We start from the raw sequence: 22,290 nt of genomic DNA, 5'->3' as shown, positions 1-22,290 counted from the left end.
CAAGATTCACACTTTCCACTAGCAACCAATAAGCTAGGTCATGCGGAGAAGTACCTATTCTCCTTACACCCAATAGATGTCATAGAGAGGAAGCACGATCATGGAGAGGATGGCTTCTCAACCACAGCCCTCTCCCCCAGTAAATTAAAAAATGAGTCTCTTATAAAATCCTTCAGGGTAGGCCAAAGTACGGCTCCACACTTCTACAAAAAGCTTGAGATCACATGGTCTAGTATAATCCTGAGTTAAATTTTAAAAATATTTAGAGGATTGTCTGCCTGTTTTCTTAAGCCAGCTCCTATAAATATATCTTAAAACTTTTGATAAGGGTTTCAGAGCAGGGAGTTCAAAATTGTCATGTCTGGCAAGAATCGGAAAGGTGAATATTTTGAATGGCTGATTAAAGGAAAAGACAATCACTGGCTAAGAGTAGATTTAAGATCCTTTGAAAATTAAGGAGTCTAACTAAAACCCACCTCGGCATGGCAGTGGGAATAGAGACAAACTATGAGCAGGGTCAGAAATACTCCTAAGGGGGCGCCTGGGTAGCGCAGTGGTTAAGCGTCTGCCTTCGGCTCAGGGCATGATCCTGGTGTTCTGGGATCGAGCCCCACGTCAGGCTCCTCCGCTATGAGCCTGCTTCTTCCTCTCCCACTCCCCCTGCTGTGTTCCCTCTCTCGCTGGCTGTCTCTATCTCTGTCAAATAAATAAATAAAATCTTAAAAAAAAAAAAGAAAGAAAGAAAGAAATACTCCTAAGAAACAGTCCTGGGGCCTGCTCTGACACACTGAGGAACAGGCAGTTGAGATCCAAAGTTCTAAGCTGTAGCATAAGGCCATAATGATTTTAGCCTGGAAATTTTTCAAAGCAGATGTTAGCAATCACCCACCATGGGCACTGAAAAAAATCTCAATAAAATACACATAGCATTTCTAATTTTAAGCACTGTAGGTTCTGGTCAAACACTTCAAGATGAATTAGTTGCAAATCATATTCTCAGATAGTGAAATGATTTGACCAGTGGTAGGGAATTGTTGGATATAAGCCACACGAAACACACAGCACATCTGCCAAGGATCATGAATTTGGTTTAGAGAAGTTGATCTTTCTTTCTGGTAACATTTAGATAACAGGGTCCACAAATTTTTTTTTGAGACCACTTCTAATATATGCTACAAAAAAAATCTCTGGAAGGAGCTGGTCTGAGTCATTTTGAAAGCAGCTCAGTCTAAGAGGGCTACCTGGAGCAGTGAGAAGACCCCCACAGAGAAACAGACTAGGAAACTGGGAGCCGAAAGGAAAGTTGTCAGGCAACTTCAGCCAGAGAGACAGCACCCAATTCAGGATGTCCACTGTTGATCGGTCTCCAAAGAATCAAGAAGCTCTATGCAAGAGAAACAATTAGCATTTGGAATCTACCACACCGAGAGGGTACTGGTGGTGTATCGCAATTATGCCAACTGAAGTGGATGCTGTTGTAAGCTGCTCAGATCATCCTCTTAGGACCAGCACACTCATTCCCCACGCACAGCTGAGTCCTCCCCCAGGAATTGCTCTTGGAAGAAGATTATGTCCTCTCCCTGGAGGCAGCCTGAACCCAGCTTCCTTTATAAGTAGTGCCTGGACCCGTGGTATACATGGAGACCATCCCAGCTTCAGAACTCCCTGTGGGATTGCCGAGACCTCTTGTGGCCACCACAGTGCAGTTTACCTGCTCTCTCTGCACATGGGCGAAAAATGTGACATAGAATCTTGAAGAGTCTCTTGACCCCCTGAAGCTGAACTAAAGGTTAGGAACCTCTGTCTCACAGAGTGGAAGGATGACTAAGTCCCCTGATACAATGGCCCTAACTAATTCTACCGCAAGTGGGAATTATTGGCAGAGTAGAAGTTACGGAAACATTGAGAGAAGATGACCATGCTAGGGGCTTTTATTTATATATGAATTTTATCTCAATGATATGTTATATATCATATTATATATGATATCATATATATCATGTATATCATATATACATATATATGTGAATATATATATATATTCACCTTTCAGATTCTTGCCAGATGTGACAATTTTGAACTCCCTGCTCTGAAACCCTTATCAAAAGTTTTAAGATATAAATATAATTGAGATAACATAACATAAATTACATAACATAAAATTAACCATTAGCCATTTTAAAGTGTACAGTTCAGTGGCAATTAGTCGTGATATTGTGCAACCATCCGCTCTATCTAGTTACAAAAATTTTCATTATGCCAAAAGTAAACTCTGTATCCATTAAGCAGTCTTTCCCTATTCCTTCTTTCTCAGCTCTTGGCAACCACTAGTCCACTCTCTGTCTTTATAGACATACCTATTCTGGATATTTCCTATAAATGGAATCATACAATGTGTGACCTTGTGTGTCTAGCTTTTTTCACATAGCATAATGTTTTTGAGGTTCATCTACACTGTATCAGGTATCACTATTTCATCCCCTGTTTTTTTGGTCTGAGTAATATTCCATTGTATGGGTATGCCATATTTGTTTATCCATTTGTCAGTTGACAGACATTTGGGCTTCCACCTTTTGGCTACTGTGAATAGTAATGCTGTGAACATTTATGTCCAGTATTTGTTTGAATACCTGTTTGATTTCCTTGGGATATATATCTAGGAGTGGAATTGCTAGATCATTTAGTAATTCTATGCTTAACTTTCTGAGGAATCACTAACCTGTTTTTTTTCACAGTGGCTGCACCATTTTACATCCCACCAGCAATGAACAAGTTTTCCAGTTTCTCCTAGTCTCCACCAACTCTTGTTATTTTCTGTTTTTATTATAGCCAAAACTTGTGGGTATGAGGTAGTATTTCTTTGGGTTTTGTTGTGAATTTTCCTAATAACAGGTGATAGTGAGCATCTTTTCATGTAGTTTTTGGCTATTTGTATATTGGGGGGGGGGTGGAGGGGGAATGTCTATTCAAGTCCTTTGCCCGTTTTCAGTTTTATTTTTTTAAAGTAAGTTCTACATCCGACATGAGGCTTGAACTCACAAGCCCAAGACCAAGAGTCATATGCTCTACTGACTGAGCCCCTCCTCTGCCCATTTTTAAATTTGGTTTTGTCTTTTTGTTGTCCAGCTATAGGAATTCTTTCTTTATTCTGAATGCTAGGCCTTTATCAGATATATGGTCTGTAAATATTTTCTCCCATTTTGTGGGTTGTCTTTTCACTCTCTTGATAGTGTCTTTTGATGCACAAAATTTTGACAAAGTCCAATTTATCTTTTTCTTTCTCTTTTTCTTTTTTCTTTCTTTCTTCTTTTTTTTTTTTTTTTGGCTTGTGCTTTTGGTGTCATTATCTAAAAACCCATTGCTAAATCCAAGGTCATGAAGATTTACCCTCATATTTTCTTCTAAGAGTTCTATAGTTTTAACTCTTATATTTAGGTCTTTGATCCATTTTGAGTTAATTTCTGTATATGGTGTGAAATAAAGGTCCACATCATTCTTTTTCATGTGGATATTAAGTTCTCCCAGCACCACTTATTGAAGAGACTGGACCATGTCTATTTGAGGATGTAACAGGACACGATTTTGAGTATGGTTGAATGTGTTCCTAGGCCAGAAGTTCCCACATTTTCTCAGTCTATCATGCCCCAATTTTTCAGTAATTTTTAATGGTTCTCCTAGACCAAAAAAAAATTGTTAATAGTTTCATTATTATAAGTAGATAAGGCCGAACAACATAAGAAGTATTTATGCTCTAACAACTTGGTAGCTATTTGAAAAAATATTATACATTAATTAAAAGATAATATTTTTATTTTGTTCTTAAATAACCAACAATTGCTAAATGTGTGTACCTATTTGGCACTGCACAACTTCTCAAACTCCTGGATTCAAATAAGACATTGCCATCCTCATTTCCTTGTCTATATTGATTTTCACAATCTTGTACTTGGTTTTTATTACAGTGATCACTGAAAATACAACTTTGCAAAGTTATGATGTCAACAGAATGTAATGTGTTCTAATATTGAAATTATAAACAGTCTTGAGCTAGTAGTTCATATCGTATCTGATAGAGGTTGGATATCCCTGTGTTTTCCTCAGAAGTTTAAAACACTCTGCAATGAGCCTGTGAGTTTGCTAAAGTGTTCAGGGAACCCCAGTACACAATTTGGGAACCTAGATTTGTGGAAAATTGATTTTAAAGCACAAGGCAGAAGAGACATAGTACCACTACAGGAAACTCCAGAAGGAAAGGCCCCTTAAGAATGCACCTGACTGGCTCAGTTGGTGGAACGTGTAACTCTTGACCTTGGGGTCATGAGTTCTAACCCAATGTTGGATGTAGAGATCACTAAAAACATAAGTAAACTTAAAAAAAATAAAAGAAAGAATGCTGAGAATTCTGAAAAATGCTAATAAGCCCAGACTTCAAAACAGTATGTCCAGATGATGGAAATGTCAGGGTTGGCGGGTAGCATGGTTCAGGGAAGGAGAAATAATATGCAGTATAAACATAAGAAGGTAGCATAGATGTGTAATGGCAGGGCTGGAAAAGTTAATGACCCAAGTGAGGCAAATCTGGCAAAAAGCATTAAAGAGAGCTAAAGGGGAATTTAAAATTGAAAATAAGGCAATTGTTTTTAGAGTAAGAAAGATCAAGGCAGGAGCAGGCCAAATATTTCAGCTGTTGTCATAATGCAATGTTGTTGTTAGGATTTAATGAGATTAGAAAGAAATATGAGCTTCTGATTGCTTCTGTCTCTCTCAGCAAGGTAAACAATATTTAGACTGAAAAAATTCAACTTACAGTAATAGGTAAGCATGTACCAGTCAGGAGAGCCTGGATATGCTGCGGTAACAAACAACTCTTTAAAAAAAAAAAAAAGTCAGTGGCTTAAGAAACAAAGGTTTGGTTCCCACTCATGTAAAGTCCTTTACAGGTTCAATCAATTTTCTAGGCAGCTGTCCTTTGTATATTGGCTCAACATTCCAGGTTTCTTTGGTCTGGTGGCACTGTGACATTGACACATCTTTCCATGCAAAAGATGAGGGCCATGCAGAATCTCACACACTCTTCAGCATTTCCATACAGAAGTGATCAACTTCACTTCCTCTCACATTTCAATGGGCAAAGCAAGTTACAGAGTCACGTGCTTGTAGGGAGTAATAGGGGCAACCCTCCTGAGCACATGGAAGAAGAGGCTTGGAAATAGCAGTGAGCAGCTGTAATGCCCAGCATAAGCTAGCTCTACCTCCTTTCTCCATGTGGCTACAAACCTGCATTTACCAGCACTTGGAATAATTATTTAGGTCATATACAGAAAGAGATACAGTAAACAAAGGGTTCAAATTCACCCCTTTACTTTTGAGTGGCGGAAACTATTCTGGAGCCTCTGTGGTTTGAGGACTCCTCCGCTCAGTCCTCCCTAGTCACCATGGCCTCAGTGGGTAGAATGAAGGATGCCTGCTAGACCATGCCAGGGTGAAGGCGGAAGGACTCTGGGGCAGGAAATGGATTCTGGGAGCTTAAAAAGCCAAACACATGGCTAGCAACAGGCAGCAGGTTCTCGCAAGCAGACTAGGTTATTTACTATTGTCTGTTCCCTGGGGTTTTAAGGGTGTCGCACCTGGGGCTAAACAATGGAATCTTCTATGTTGCTAGGTTTCCCAGTAGCTGCGTGATGGGTAGCAGAAAAGCCAAATTTACAGGCAGTCCCTTTAGAGTTATCATAAACACTAACGGCCCTTTAACTACTGGAAGATCCTTTTATAACTATGAACAGTGGAAAACATTTGAAACTCTGCGAATCTTTCTCCAGTGCTTCATCTACTCCCTGATCAACTAGTGCCTTAAAAGCTTTGTGAAGTCCCCACTGTGGCTGACTTGACACCCTGCAGGAGGCTGGACCCTGGAATGGATTAGACTTTGAATGGGATACAGATCAAGTAAGAAGGGGTCTTGGGTCTCCCTTTAGCCGTAACCCTGAAGGCCATTGCATATCCTCTAGGTATCGTAGAACTGGTCTTATGGAGGTTTTAGTTTATAATAGGTCACTACCAACACTTTAATTTCTGGCATAAATTTTGCTATACATCACTGCTGTTCTAGCAACAGCAGTAGTCCCGCTCCGAGTAAAAAAATCGCAACTGAACTGGAATGCTCTTGCCTTAAATGGAGATGTTTCCAATGTTAAGAAAGATGCAACCAGCGAAAGCATTGTTTCCACTTTTCTCTAAGCCGTCCTTCATGTACAACCCACCAATTAGCAGACTGGATGGATCAAAGACTGGCTATAGTTCTGAGAAAGCTCAGAACTGAATTATAATTCCAAAGCAAGGCGGAAAATACGGCTCCCCTGCTGACTCAGCCGGTGAACTTCTACCCAGTGGTCCCATGTTTCTTTGGCAGTTTCACAGCGGTTCTTGCGTTGTCAGTGCAGTGGAGGTTTCGGTGCACACATTTCTTGGACGTGATACAAGAAAAGAGCCTGGGATTATTTTTATAAGCGTTGGTTCCGTAAATCAGAACAGATAATCCTCCCTAGTGCCCCTGTACAACTTACTTAGAGGAGACGTATTTATGGAGCAAAGAACCCTTTAGAAAAATTGGCCCCTTCTTCCAAGTAAATGATGTAGGCTTACCGTCCAACAGCCAAAAGCCATAAACAGGAAGAGTTGGGAGTGAATTCTAGAATAAATGATTGAATTGAACTGAATTGTATCGGAAGATGTATAAGAGCAAGAATGGAAAGAAGGAGTAAAATGTTGCAGAAAAAATGTGCCTGAGACTGCATGCCTCTGCCAGGCTCTAAGATTCTATTAAATTCGTGCAGATTTCAGGCGGAGCTCTAGAGGGCAGCAAAGACATGGTTTCCTTGATGAAGAAGGTCACATTAAGGAACGCAGGGTACCAACTTTTTTTGCATATGGTGCCAATTTTTTTTTTTTTGACTGATGTCTGGGTTAAAATAGAATCTAGTTATTATAGAAATACAGAATTTTAGGGCTTAGATGTCTTGTGTTGTCAAGTTAGTTCAGTCCTCTCATTTACATAAAAGGAACAGCCCTGAGGGATTAGTGATCTTACTAAGATCATCTGGTTAGACAGTGGCAGTTAAGACCTCACCCGACTCCCTCACACTCACACACAGACATATTCTCTCTCACATTCAATCGAGGTTCTAGAAATTTTTTCTATCCTGAAATTATTTGGGCATTCTGAAGGATTGAGTTCACACACTGAACTCATGTCCTGTGGGGGAAGAAAGGAATGATTGGCATCCTTAAGTCTGAAGCTGGTGGTTTTTAAGTGCTGTAATTAAACTTGGACAGAGAGATTTTTCCAGAAGTCAGATCGATTTAAATTTCCTCAGCCAATACTTCCAGCCTTTGGACTCTAGGTGGCAACATAGGACCTTTGGTTTGCTTTCTGGGAGCCCCGGCAATCCAGGCAAATCTTTCAGGAGGAAACCTGTTTCTTGCGGTTCTTCTTGACCCCAGTGGACTAATAGCTCTGTCTCTTAGCTAAGCTAATGATCAGAGCCTGGGTGCTTACTTCTTCAATGCTATAATTATTTTCACTACAATCCTCCGACAACAACTGTTATTTAACAGGTCGTACTCTGTTATGTCATATGTTTGGCAGGGTCATGTCTAAAGAGAAGAGCATTTGTATTGATTTTTAAACTTCATAGCATTTATGTAGCTGCTGCCCCTCTTCTTCCTTGAGCCACCCCTGCCTCTCCCCACTCTCCCCAGCCCACTCACAGTGTATAATTCTCCCCCTACCCCCTCATTTTACCCTTGTGCAACCCCACCCCCAATATTTTAATTCAAGGAATCAGCTTTAAATGGGCATAAAGGACCATTCTGAAAGAAAAATGGATTCAGAGGATCATCTGGTAAGTTGGGAAGGGAGAGGATGACACTTCATGCATTCGTTCTCTGAATCCATAGTATCTCTAGGGCAGGGTTTCTCAAGAAATGGTCTAAAAACCACGTGGGATGTGTGTGAAAATGCAGGATTCCTGGGCCATGCTTGAGACCTACTGGGTCACAGTCCCTGGAAGTAGGTCTCAGAATCTCTCTGTTAAGCTCCCAAGAAGACTATGCAGTGAACCACAGCTGCAAAGAAGCCGCAGATTTTGGAGGGGGGGAGGATCAGCTGGTGGTGCCATTTCCATCCCCTCACAGCCTCTGGTTTGCTGGTCCAGTGCCTGATTTCCACCTCTGAACTCGGAGCCTTAAGGTTCATGAAGAAAGACAGCCACCTATCTCTGCTTGTTCCTTCTTTTCCGCTAACAGTGACCTGACCCTGGAGCCCCTAGGGACACGTGACTGGAAAGGTGATACAGAACGGAAAGAACTTGAACTTCGGAGTCGCAGAGAACCACAATCCAATCTTGTCAAGTGATTGAGCCGCAAGTTTCAGCAAATAACTACAATCATACTATTAAGAGATAGTCAACTATCATCATCATCATCCTATCTCTTCTCCCCCTACTTAAAATTTTTAAAACATAATTTTAAATGACATGATATACAAATATAGTCTCTTCAATGTGGGACTTGAACTCATGACCCCGAGATCAAGACCTGAGCTGAGATCAAGAATCAGACGTTTAACTGATTGAGCCACCCAGGCACCCCTATAAATATGTTCTCATTACAGAAACCCAAATGCTACAGATGAGATTAAAGTGCCCTTTAACCTTTCCAACCCAAAGTCCCAGCCAAGTAAGATTGTGCTGCACACCGTTTTGAAACATGCTTTGATGATGTGAGTCACATTTTAGGAATCTTTCCATATTAGTACATTTAAATCCATTTCATTCTTTTGAACTGCTGTAGAACACAGTCTTTTCTCCAGGACTACAGATTCTCAAGAAATTGTACATACAGTCTTACACCCTTTTTTTCATTTCACATATGTGAATATTTTCTCGTCTCATTATACATTCTTCAGAAAACATGATTTTACTTATTTCATTATTTTCCAGCATATAAATATACTAAAATCAATTTAATAGTTGATTTAATAATTTTCTGACTTTTGGATATTTAGGTTGCTTTCAATTTTTGATTATTGTTCCTATTAAATAATTAACTCAATGCCTCCTTATTCCCACAGCCCCCCTACTTAGGGAATAGTAACCAAGTAATCAAGGTCCTTGAAAAGTGGGTGATGGAAGTCAAGGTCGATTTGTAGTTTCTGCATTTACCTTAGGCACAAATTGCTCTATGAGCGAGAATGGGTGTTGCATTCTTACTTCTTAAACTTCCATTGAAACTCCACTCCTCTCAGCCAAATAACTGAAGCAAAATGAAGGTGTCTTTCCAGAACTGTTTACTTTGAGCAGGTGAGCATTTTCACAATTAGAAGGGAAGTTTGCAATCAGTTTCTTTAATGGAAAAGGCACTCTTATAGAATTAATCCATGCATGGCTCAGAGGAAGTAAGACTCTCTGAAATTGATTGGATTAAAGCGCTCCTTAAAATCAGAAATACTTGGGTACTCATCTGCTCTGCTGGGTGATTGACAGAGGTCTTAAGCCATCATCCTTCATGGGAGGTACTTGCTGTAGGGTCGTGATTTCAGAGCCTGCTGGATTAAGATCAATTAAACCCATAAATAGAAATGAGCTGCCATTATTATCCCAAAAATCATACCCCAACATGTTCACCTGGCCCACTCCTGTATCATTCAGGAGTTACAAACAGACTTGCTCTACTGGAAGGGGCTCAGCTAAATGCAAATGCTGAGAGTAACCACCATGGGAAGGATGTGCTGGATTTTAAGTGACACATGAACTTGAGTATCTCTTTTGCCCCTCTAAGAATGCAAGGGGAGCAGAAGACATAGCTTCTATCCTTGAGGATATGTTAATCAAATATTGCTGCACTACCAGCAACATTTAAAGTACTAAACACGAAGGCTTCACAGGCAAAATAAAATGCAACCGTGACTCATGGCAGTTGCAAATTTAAAACAACATTGAGAAGGAAATGAATAGCATCACTCCACAAGTGTAATGTGGATATTCCAAGTATTCAGTGTTTCTCCTAGAATGACAATGCTATTTGACTCAGAAAAATTTAGGTTATTTGGGTTTCTATTTAGGCTGTACAATTTTCATTATTTAACATCTGCCATCTTTGGGAGTGTGACTAGAAGGATGGTCCCATAACTGAGAGGAGGCTGATCTCTCTCTTTCTCTTCCTTTGTCTCTGTCTCTCTCTTTCCCTTACCCTCTGCCCCTTGCCAGATTCATCCGGTCCAAGGAGAAAGAAAATTAGGATTCTGGATTTACATAGCACTGTCCGTCATTTGTGGCATCTGTGATTTCTTAACACCTTGCCTGATGCTGGGAACAGGAATTGCTGTCTCCATCTTACTGAGAGAAAGTGAGGCAGGAAAGGGTGAATGGCTCACTGGCCACCCAGCAAGACTGCAGCACAGCCAGGCTTAAGACAGAGGACTTTTGAATTCCAGAGTATTCCTCCTTCCTCTTCACCGCTCCTTTACGTGTTGGACCAGATGTTTGCATGCTTGCTCTCTGGTTAAAATAATTTCTTTCACTTGTTCCTAACCACAAGCAAAAACCCTTCGGCCATCTCCTGGGTGGAACTTTGTTTTCAGGCATTCAGTTCTAACTCCACAGGGCGATAAGACACTGGGTCTCCAGGGAATTTGTGCTGGGAGCCCAAGGGTGAAAGGTCATCCCCCCACCAGCCCCTGTTCTTCCTTTGGCAAGCTGTCAGGCAGCCTCTCCACCATTGATCAATCAACCCCGACCACAGCCTGCCTTCCATGCAGCTATCACGGATTCTGTCAAACAGGCATCTTCCTCCCCAACCCAGCCGGCCTCTCCCATCACCTCCGTGTCTTCTTCACCATTCTCTCCATATCTTATCTTTCTCCTTTCAACTCCTTGGTCCTCGCAGCTGTATTGACTCTAAGCTCAGGAATTAGTCAGCACCCCTGCTGACTTGGAGAGGTTTCTGTGAATTTGCACTCAGCGCCTCATCTAGAGTGATCCAATCACCCATAAATGTGGGGTTTTGTGCATATGAGATAAATAGTGGATGAATCAATAGCTAAAGAGCAGAGGCTTTGCCAGAGCTCATCTGATTCAACCAATTAATTTTTACAAATGAAGAAACTTAAAAAGAGGTTAAGTGACTCTCTTGGGTTGTACAAATACTATTAACCAGAACTTCTGACACCCAAACTGCTTTTTTCCCCTGTGAAACGATCCAGCTTCTACTTATTAGAGCTCTTATTCTATACTTGTCTAATTCCATTCATTTTTTATTTCAGAGATAATGGTATATTTTTCATTTAATTAAAAATTTACATATTGTCTCTCAACTTTATTCATTGTTGGTAATAATGTGTTACATCCCATGCAGTATTTAAAAACTTAAATTTTTTCCCTAAATATTAAAGTAATACATGCTCAAGGTGTAAAACTTGGGAAGTAAAGGAATCTATAAAGAAAAATATGATAATTACCCAATTCACCAATCAGACATAATCACTTTAATGTTTTAGTATAATTCCGTCTAGTTTTCATACACTTTTTACATTGTTGAAATCATGCTGTTTATATAGAGTTTTATATTCTAGAGTGTTTGCTTGCTTAACATATCATGAGACTTTACCGTGTCATTACAAATTCTTTGTACACATGGGATAAATCCATCATCTGATGGTAACGCAGTCCTAACCACACCCCTAACCTGGGCACTTAGGTCACTTGCAACTTTCCGTTTTTTAAGGTGGTGCTGTAATAATACTTATGCGTACGTATTTCTATGTATTTCTTTTTTTTAAAAGATTTTATTTATTTATTTGACAGAGATAGAGACAGCCAGCGAGAGAGGGAACACAAGCAGGGGGAGTGGGAGAGAAGGAAGCAGGCTTCCAGCGGAGGAGCCTGATGTGGGGCTCGATCCCAGAACACCGGGATCACGCCCTGAGCCAAAGGCAGACGCTTAATGACTGAGCCACCCACACACCCCTGTATTTCTATATATTTCTGATCTTTTCTTGGAAAAAAATCCTGGAAGTAAATGAGTCAAAAGCCGTTCATATTTTTAAGGTTTTGATACATTTTACTAGGTAAAAATTGCTAGGTAGGTAGTGCCAACTGACACACCTACCAATGGGCTTCATAGTAAGCTTTTAAGTATTCTTCCAAAAATAGTATCTCATTTTTATCATTAATTCAGGTTTGACTGGCTCATGGTTTAAAACAATTGCTGCCAAACACGAGTTCCAAATCAGAATTGCAAGCCAGATTGACAGCCCCCTCTGGGAAGCTGTGTTTCCTTAGACCGTTAGTGCTTCCGTTAGGGTAGCCCTGTCCCCACGGTGGCACTGCAAAGGGAAGCTGGCAGCTCTTGTTTGTGTGTTTTCTGACTACGCATATTTTACTGTGTTAAATGCATTTGAAAGCAACAGACAGCGGATCATGCACTAGAAGCCAGAGGCACAAGAGTTTCTAGCCTCACGTTGTCCTCCGTATAGACTGGGAGACAGGCACAAAAGCCAGCAGGAAGGACAGTTTGCCGTGGCTGTCATGGATGCCTGCATAGGGTGTGTGCATGCCCAGACCAGGCCCACAGAGCTCCGCCGCTGGAGGCACGGGCAGCTTTTAAGGAGAAACAGCACTCAAGCCGCACCTTCGAGGGTGAGGAGTGTGCCAGGTAGAAGACCTGAGACGACCGCTGTCTACACCGGGGGAACGTACTGAGCAGACCTGCGCACTGTAGAGGTCAGCCTTGGGCTCTAGCCCCTTTGGAGACTTGTGACCTTGGGACAGTTACTTACCTTCTCTGTACTTTAGATTCCTCATCTATAGAAATACTACTAAAATAAACTACTTCAGAGGGCTGTGAGGAAAAACGGAGATAACTCAGGCACAGTGCTTAGAAAACAGCTTGGTACATTGTAAGAGCTCCAAAGATGTCGGATACCATCGTTGTCATCATCCTCATCGTTGTCACTGCTGAAGCCCTGAACTCCTGTGAGGAAGTGGTGGGAGATGTGGCCTGGGCAGGAGAAGCGTCAGTGCATGAAGGCCCTCGTAACATTCTGAGAAGGATATACTTTGCCCTGATATCCATCATTCCCTTTGGGGTGTTTGCAGTTTGGGAGTTAACTGTCTACCGATAATCTCCTCAGATTCCCTCCAGCTCTGACACGTGATTCCCACCCGTGAGCAAACACAATTTCGATCTTGTCTTACAGTCTTACGGAGCACAGCTCCTAACATTTAGCTTTGTGCCGATAACCAAAGGAAGGTATCATCCCCACACTCTGGGATTTGTAATGGCAAACACCCACCCAGTGCGAGTAATTCTTTTATTAATATCAGGCTAGTTAGAGAATGAATTCCGGGCGGGGGTAGTCTATAAAAGGACTCCCAGCCAAAAGAAAAAGATCTTGGGAATTTTCACCTCCTGTGGGGCTTGATTTTAGTGGAAGAGAATGTGAAAGAAGATGGACTGATTTTGTCCAGTGAATAGAGACTCTCTGTTCCCTTTCCCTCTTTTCTCTTGCAGCTTAAAACACTGCAGCACCGGGGGGAGCTAGACCACAGCAGCTCCCGCTTCCCAGGTTGGCTTCATTTCTGACTACCTGGTCGGTACATGAAGTCAGCCCAGGTACTGCTCCCTGCCCCCTCACTCCTGCCTCTGCCTTACTCTGCCTGCCCCCAACTTCACACTCTTCATGAAAGCAAATAGCCTCTAGAGATGCATTGTTTTCAACTTGGACAGACAGGCTGGGAGAAAGGAAATAACTATCCCCCCTAGTTTGCACATTGTCCTGGCATAAACATCATAGTGCCTCTTTTCCCTCTCAAAAATGTCCTGTCTGGGTAATAAGTTATATGCAAACTCTATGGTCACACGTATATTAAATGTTTACCCTATCAAGGGCAGGGATTGGGTCATTTTTATTATGAAACCTCCAGCACAGAGCCACAAAAAGCTGGTAGTCTGATGTACTCTTCGTAGTTTAACCGGGAATAACAGTCCTGCCCCCATAAAGGCTCTGGGGTCCAAGCATCTGTTTTGACATCTGTAAAGTGGAGCTGATAACATTCACCTTCTGGAACTGCAAACAAAACAAAGCAACTACTGATTTTACAGTCCAGAAATTGTAAGACATTATAGAAATGCCCTGTTCCAGAGCTTAACACAGCAATTGTCATATGACAAGCATTCCATGAATGCTTGTTGGTTCAATGAATAGATGAATAAACTAGTAATAATGAATTAACAACCTTCAGTGGGGGAAATGATTGATTCTCCTAAAATTGGAATGCTGTACTTAGCAATCAAAACTGATTTAGAGGTGTGCCTGTGTGGTTCAGTCCGTTAAGCATCTGCCTTCGGCTCAGGTCATGATCCGGGAGTCCTGGGATTGAGCCCCACATCGGGCTCCCTGCTCAGCGGGGAACCTGTTTCTCCCTCCCCCTCTGCCTGTCACTCCCCTTGCCTGAGTTCACTCTTTCTCTCTGTCAAATACATACATACATACATACATACATACATACATACATTCATAAAATCTTAAAAAAAAAACATTTAGAATCTTACCATAAAGCTAACCTATAGATAAGATAGCAAAATGAACCTCTCCCGCAGGCTTGCTGTGAGGACTAGAAAGGAAATAAGTAATCAAGAAATACTGGGGCAAGTGGCAAATGAAGCTTCAACACAGCTAAAGGAGTCACAAGAAGGCAGGTCCTTGGCCCTTACTGTACTTTGGGGACTGGCAGGTGCAGGACCTACCCTCCCTGATTCTCTCGTAAAGCTCATCACCTCTAGACTGTGCCGAGCCAGGATGGTGAATCGAGCTGACTCTCTAACTTGCGAGCATAATAAGAGAAGTGCATTGCTTATACCAGGGTGGAAATTCCACTGCCTGGTGCACTTTTACGACCTGACCGGTCCCCCACTAATAGGTACGATAAAATGCTAATTCATCTTCTTTTCTGATTGGAAAGGGAAAGTTCAATTAGAAAACAAAGCATTGACATGAATTTGTTTTCTGCCTGGGGGTTAGAATGTATGATTCTGCAGTCATAGAAGTCTGACTTCCACATCAGATTTGATTTTTAATAGCACTAAAAAAAAGGAGACCCTAACAAAGGCAGGAATCTCAACTACATAGCACTACATACCGATTGCATATTTCTCCTAACCCCGGAACTGGCCCTGAACCCGTCATTTGGTATTTTGTGGCATTTGAGCCCCACGTAAATTATAAAGGCTGTGGGATCTTCTATGGAGTGATAGGATGTTGGATGTGTACAAAGCATGACTTTTCTTTTAGAAGCAAAAATTTTAACGTGGGAAAATTAAAACTCAGCCCATCAATGAGTGCATTTCCCATTTATTTGTGCTCATCAGATATGGTCCTCTCTGAATGTCAATGACTGGAGATTGGATGAGGTCCTAGAGCCCGACGGGCACTGTTGGTACCACCAGGATAGCAAGAGAGAAAGACTGTGTCCTCAACAAGCTTGCTGTCCAGTTGGGCTGACAGGACACGTGCCTGAGAAATAAGTAGTGTCATGAGGCAGAAATGACAACCCTGCCACTGCTCTAGGAACCCTAGTGAGAAGCAAATAAGTGACATGATAAAAGAGAAGCAAAACCCTACCGCTTCATCTCAGTTCTGGTAATCTCGTTCATATTTTTGGTCCGCTCACGGAAGTCTATTACCAACTCCTGTGCCTGTGCTAGGATTCTAAGGGCTAGTTTCTCACCTCTGAATCACTGTGGTACCCTGATTTCTCCTGCTTTGATTTCCTAAGGGGGCCCACGGATCAGCTCTTTTGAGAGATGATCTCTACTCCCCCCTCCTGAACAATTCAGGTTTCCAAGTTCCTTCCCCAGTCACGTGGCTAGTGCATCTTCCTAGGAACCAGAAGCCACTTAGTAGAAGCATAGCAACAAGGCAGGACCAGCCGCGCTGATGCAGCACAGAAAGCTCTCCTGGACGGGTCTTCGAGGAGGAGACACAGCCAGGGACGCCACCGCATGTAGCCCAGCACACTGGGATACCCTCCAACCCCGAAGACATGTGGCAACGACACAAGCTTTAGAGACAGGAAGATTTGGATCTGTATCCTGGTTCTGCCATGCAATAAAATGGGAGTGTCGTAAAACACAACTCCCAGGGTTATGAGGCCTGACGTGTTTAGCAACTGTGCTGGCACATGGTAGCTTCTTTTCTGGAAGCATGGGAAGAATTGCATAAAGGACGAACTGACGCCTCAACGCAGTGGAGAGCTGCAGAGAGAGACTTAATCCCCCCGGGGAGACTCACCCACACTTAGTGGCACAGTAACAAAAATGAGGTCCTCGAAGAGAAGCATTAATACCAAGGAAAGATCGTGAACTTTGGCTTGTCAAAAATAGTGGATGCACTATTAACTGGCTGGTTCGGTTAAGAGAGAGTTCCCCTCACATTGTTTTTCACATAAAGGAAAGTGAATAAATGTTTCTTGAATATACTATATAATAATATGACATATTATATGTTAGATGTGAATTCTCAACTTTTCAAATAACATCATACTCTGTCTATAATGTCAAAACTATGCAAAATACAGATTACTCTTGGGGGAAGCATAATTCAGATAGTTCAGGCTGCTTTAGTGCTCAGAGACATTACTTTGCGTAGTAGTTTTCACTGAGTGTAGTAGGTTGAATTGTGTCCTCCCGAAAGATAGGTTTCAACCTTGGGTACCTGTGAATGTGACATTATTTAGAAATAGAGTCTTTGCAGATGTAATTCGTTAAGAGCAAGTCATATGGAAGTAGGATGGGGCCTAAATCCAATGACTGGTGTCCTTCTAAGAAGAAAAGAAGACACACAGAAACACAGACACACAGGGAAGATTACAGGGGCAGAGACTGGAGTGTTACATCGCACGCCAGGGAACACCACCAGATGCTGGGAAGAGATGAGGAAAGATCCTTCCCCAGAACCCTCAGAGGGAGCGTGGCCCTGCTGAATCTTGATTTCACTTCTAGGTTTCACCTCCAGATCTTTAAGAGAGTACACCTCTGTTGTTTGAAGCCACTGAGGTTTTGGTGATTGTTTATGGAGCCCTAGAAAATGAATACACCAGGATATACTTGAGTGGAAGTTCCGATGCCCACATTTTATTACTTGTTCTCATAGAAGCAGAAGTTAGATTTTAATAGGAGAAATGGTCCTTAGTACACCTGGAAGCGCGCTCATTTAATAATCCCATACTTTAGGGGCGCCTGGGTGGCACAGCGGTTAAAGCGTCTGCCTTCGGCTCAGGGCGTGATTCCGGCGTTCCGGGATCGAGCCCCACATCAGGCTCCTCCGCTATGAGCCTGCTTCTTCCTCTCCCACTCCCCCTGCTTGTGTTCCCTCTCTCGCTGGCTGTCTCTATCCCTGTCAAATAAATAAATGAAATCTTTAAAAAAAAATAATAATAATCCCATACTTTAAAAAATAATGACATATTACTGAAAATTATGTGCCTATCAAACTGTAGCACTGAAAATAATATGCTAAATACCCTGAAAGTATTCACCATTAAACACTCACGTGCAGTGAAAACAGTGGTGAGGCAGTTCATCTTCTCTACGTAGCAAATTCTCAGGAGTAAAAGTAGTAGAGTAGTGTGACTTCTTGTATTACCTCTAAGCCAGCCACGTTTACTTGAAAACTTTTGCTCTTTTCTTATTAAATTAGCAATTGCCTGGACCTGCTAAAATTAACAAAATTAAGTACCATTTCGAACAAAATGCTGTTTTTCCCTGTTAGATAAAAACTTAGCATAAAACTCTCAGCCTGAGAAAGTTCAGGTTGCCTTTTATTTACAGTCTTTATCAAGCAAATAATATTCATATTTTGAATTATGCAAATAAGCATTTACATGATAAATCGTAATTGCTCTCAGACAGCTGTTTATAATTGGGTAAATGAGACACACTTTTAAATTGTCTAAATACATACTTACCCATGTTTACATATTTATACACTAGACTGTAACTATTCTGAATCAGCTGTTAGCCTCTATTGTGCCTTATGCAGACCAAGGGAAGAGAACTTTGCGCAAAAAAACAGCAAAATCCCTTTTAACTTGCTCTAAGATGAGAATGATTTGGTAAGATGACCGAGTCCTTCTCATCTTCTCAAATAAGGGGGGACCTCTCTCGGCACATCCTTTGCCCGTGCCATTGCACACTCCTTCAAGCAGGAAATGATTTTATATCACTTTGGCTGGGTAGGGAATTAACCTTGATTCATATTCTTATCTGATTAGGTACACTGGTGACAAAGGAAACATGTTCCTTCTAATGGAATGTTTGTATACCTTAAAAGCCCAATTGTCTTATATTTAACAGTGTACTCTTGTATCAATCAAAAAATATCAACAAGTATTTCTTTTGAAAACACAGAAGAAAATATAGAGCACCAGTGCCTGTCCCGGAGAGGCACCTAGAATTAGCACATCTGAAATGTTTCAGAAAGCAATTAAAAGGAAAAGCAGATGGTAGGGACTGCCAGAGCCAAGGGAACTTAGAAGACAAAAGAAGGGGCAGGATGCACGGTCTTGGGCAAAGCGGCCTGGGTTTCGAGGACTCTGGGAGCTAGCTCGCTTCTCCCTGTAGAGTAAGGACTGCAGGGCTACTGTGAGGCAGGCCTGGATGAGCAGGGCCTGTGGAATCGAACACACAATGCTCTGCCCAGCACATTCGCATGTGCCCCCCCTCCAACGCCTTCCCCAGGAAATCCAAGAACTTGATGTTGAGTGACACAGCCTTGCCGTGACCATTCCCTCCTCTCCAGTTTTCCCAGTAGGCAAAGAATCCTTCCCTGACCCTGGCCTTTAAAAAAAAGTCTTGATGCATTTCCCTTTGCTTTCTTAGAGCAGTCAATATTTGCCTTGTTCTGTTTCCCTCTAGGCAAATGCATTTGTTTCTAATTCATCTGATTCTGTTCTTACTCGTGTTTTATATGTGCTAGAGAGAGAGAACTTTTACAGGATGCTCTGGCCGAATTGAGAGGATTCAAATGCTACTTCAGGGATTCACACACTGGGGAGAATGAATCCTGAAGCACAGACAGTGGGGGGAAAACACCTTGAGGCAGCTGTAGAGGCACCAAGAAATGAAAACATTAGGGCTTGGGAGGCTGAGCCTCTATCCTTGCATTAAGTGCAATGAGAGCCTTTGCACTGCGAGCAGAGATTTACCCAGAGCAGCAAGTAGGCTGAGGCCAAAGCTCTGAAACTGGAGGGTCTGGGTAATGCTGCTGAGTTTAAGGAAATCTCTGCTACAGGCAACTTTTTCCTAACTCTGTTAGAAGAAAATCTACTTCAGGGACTAGTAGTATAGGGCATGGTCAAGTAGAAAGATGCCTAGGTGAGGAAAATTCGGTTGTGAAGCTGAACTGTGAGATGCCGGGCAAGTCACTGAAACTCTCTCTGTGCCTCAGTTTCTTCTTCTGTGAATTGGATGAAATTCGACTCCGCTCTGTGACCGCCGATCCTAAACTTAGGATAACGCTTCCAGCTGCTGCGTGAATATAAAACTCAGCCTCTCCACCTCCCCATCATCCATTATTATCATAGCAACAACTGCCGTGATAAACACCTCCTAACTGTGGACAAGTACCATGCCAAGCACTTTACATGAACTACTGCATTATCCTCCCAACACCCATAGGAATGACTATTTCTATTTTATAGATGAGGAAACTGTGACTCCGAGAAATTACAAAAGTAGATCCAGGTTACCCAGCTTATTCAGAGAGCCAGACTTCGAACCCAGATCTGGTGCTGTCGGTCTGCTCCCCAAATCTGGTGCTATTGGAAAGAAAAAACAGGTGTTCCTTCTGGACTCTGCCTTATGCTTGAGTCGATCAGCCTCAGTGCTTGCTGAGTGCCTTGTGTTCATGAGTTACTCATATATTTGTGGATTACAATTTTCTTAAAAATGTTACTCCTTGATGCTACCGATTATAAGGCTGGGTGGGTGGGCAGCCTTGTGGTGCAGGATGGAGGGGGGTTTATATTTGTGTAATTCAATTGACTCTAGTTAGTATTCCGTCATTATCTTTGACAGCCTTCTAAATCTACGAGGAGTGTGACTACTGGCCACAGAAGCCAGAGTGCAGACCTCCTGCCTTGCGGGCTATATTTGGAGGAAGAAAATTGGCTGCCGATACAAGTGTATCATGAACAGGAATAAGACAATTCCCCACCACCTTGGCTCCCTCCTGAGCAGGACTCTGGGTGGCTGGCCTGTCCCCGCCCCTTCTCTGGCTCCAGGTCTCTGTCTGTCTCCAGAATTGACTCAGATCACCTTGGGTGGTCGCTCCCATGGCCATTATGCACGTGCAGCTTTCTGCCTATTGACATTAGGGGATGTGCCCCCACCTTCCCTTTGTTTCATCCTCCATTTAAGACACATTTGTCCTCGCTGGCTTTTAACTGGTTTTCAATCTATGTTCATTGCTAGGGTGAGTTATCTTTTTTAAAAAACGCAACTTGCAATGGGTTTCTATGCTGTCCAATTAGCATTGTTAAGCTGTTTGGAAACAAATACAACCTAGAGCAGATGAAATCACACTCTGCTAGTCACTGAGATACTGCTAAAAAGCAAATCACAACAGGATTCCTAGAAATGAGACGTAGTTCCCAGCGAGGACTTTTAAAATGCTGTAGGCCTTCAAGTCTTAATTGGTATCTGAACAAAACCACCCGTTCTCCCCTCCACTTCCCGGTGTGCTGCTCCGGTGATCAGATCAACTCCCTGCCTTCCTTTTACCAACTTCCAGCTGGTAAGCCATAGCTGGATAGAGATGGGTGATCACCAAGGTGAGACAGGCACTCACTCTCCCACTTTCTCGTACCTTCCTTCCTCCCTTCACCCAGTCACTGTCACCTCCATTCAGTGTGGACACACACCTTGGATTCACTTAGAGACACTAACAGGTTTTCTCCCCTATTCTGCCTACCCCTTGGGATGCTCTTCTGACCAATCAGCTGACAGGAGACTCAGTATCCCACCAGAATTTGAATAATAGCAAATCTCAACAATGGATAAACGAGTGTGCATCATGGAAAGAGATACTCATATACTTTCCTAATTGTTCTATAAAAGAAATTATTAAGATGATAATTCATGAAAACTGGGTGGTTTTTATTTTTATTATAGAAGAAACCAGAAGGCTAAATTTGCTAGAGATGACCTGCTAATTATATTGTCTAACCCCTGGCATTCTGACATCTGAGCTTTCACAAAGTTCATCATTTGATAATCATTTCAATAATACGTAAGAAATAGGATGTCTAACTTGAGGCAAACATATTATTTTTTTTATTTTCCCCCCTCAAAATTTGTCTTACAGCCCAATCCTTTTGCTTAAAGAGAAGGGTTTTTTTCTTGTTAAGTAGTCAAAAACAAAGAAGCAACTAAAATCCCACGTGTAGCCATCCATTTCTTTCCTTATGCTACCAATCATCCAAATACACACATACTTTCAGTGCCTAAGAACTAACTTTCGTAAATGTATCCCCCAAAAAGGGCACACATCCTGATGCCATAAGCATCCAGAAATATATCAATCTAGTTTTTATAAACCGCCTTGATTCGAGGAGCTGGTGATGAAAATGAGCAATGGACACATGCTGAGTCAGAAACAGTCTTTCCAGTTGGTTCATGTGGACCATGGACAGAAGAAGGCTGAAAACAGACTTGGTGGAAACGGTAGAGGGGTGACCTGGGATTGGTTGTAAATTAAATGAGAACTTGGCAAGCAGGTGGAATTTAAAAAAATATATATATACAAGTTTTGTGGAGCACGGTCTTAAATTTCTTCAGGCTCATATTACAAAGCAAAATGTTTTAAGGATAAGCCGTCAACAGTTTAGGATAGATCTTGTTACACAAAAGAAACTTATTCAATAGGAGAAATTTTTTTTTCTCTCGCTTAATTGAAGTTCCTAACCAATTAAAAAATACAAACGTGTATTAAAGATGAATCTCTCGTCTTGGGGATACTCAAGTTATTCTTTAAAAAGTCACCTAACAAAGTACAGCTTTATCATACATATGTTAAATACATAGCATACATACGCTAGTATCGGAATTTATTTAAAGTCATTTCTTCATTGTTTCCCAACTTGAATAAGTCCACTTTATGGGTTTGAAGATTCAGAGCAAGGCAAATACAACAGTAAATTTCTCAGGAAATTCTAAACACCCTTCCTCATACCC

Source organism: Ursus maritimus, unplaced genomic scaffold (assembly GCF_017311325.1).
Source record: "Ursus maritimus isolate PB19 unplaced genomic scaffold, ASM1731132v1 scaffold_36, whole genome shotgun sequence".
NCBI lineage: Eukaryota > Metazoa > Chordata > Mammalia > Carnivora > Ursidae > Ursus > Ursus maritimus.
This window is presented reverse-complemented; position numbering follows the sequence as displayed.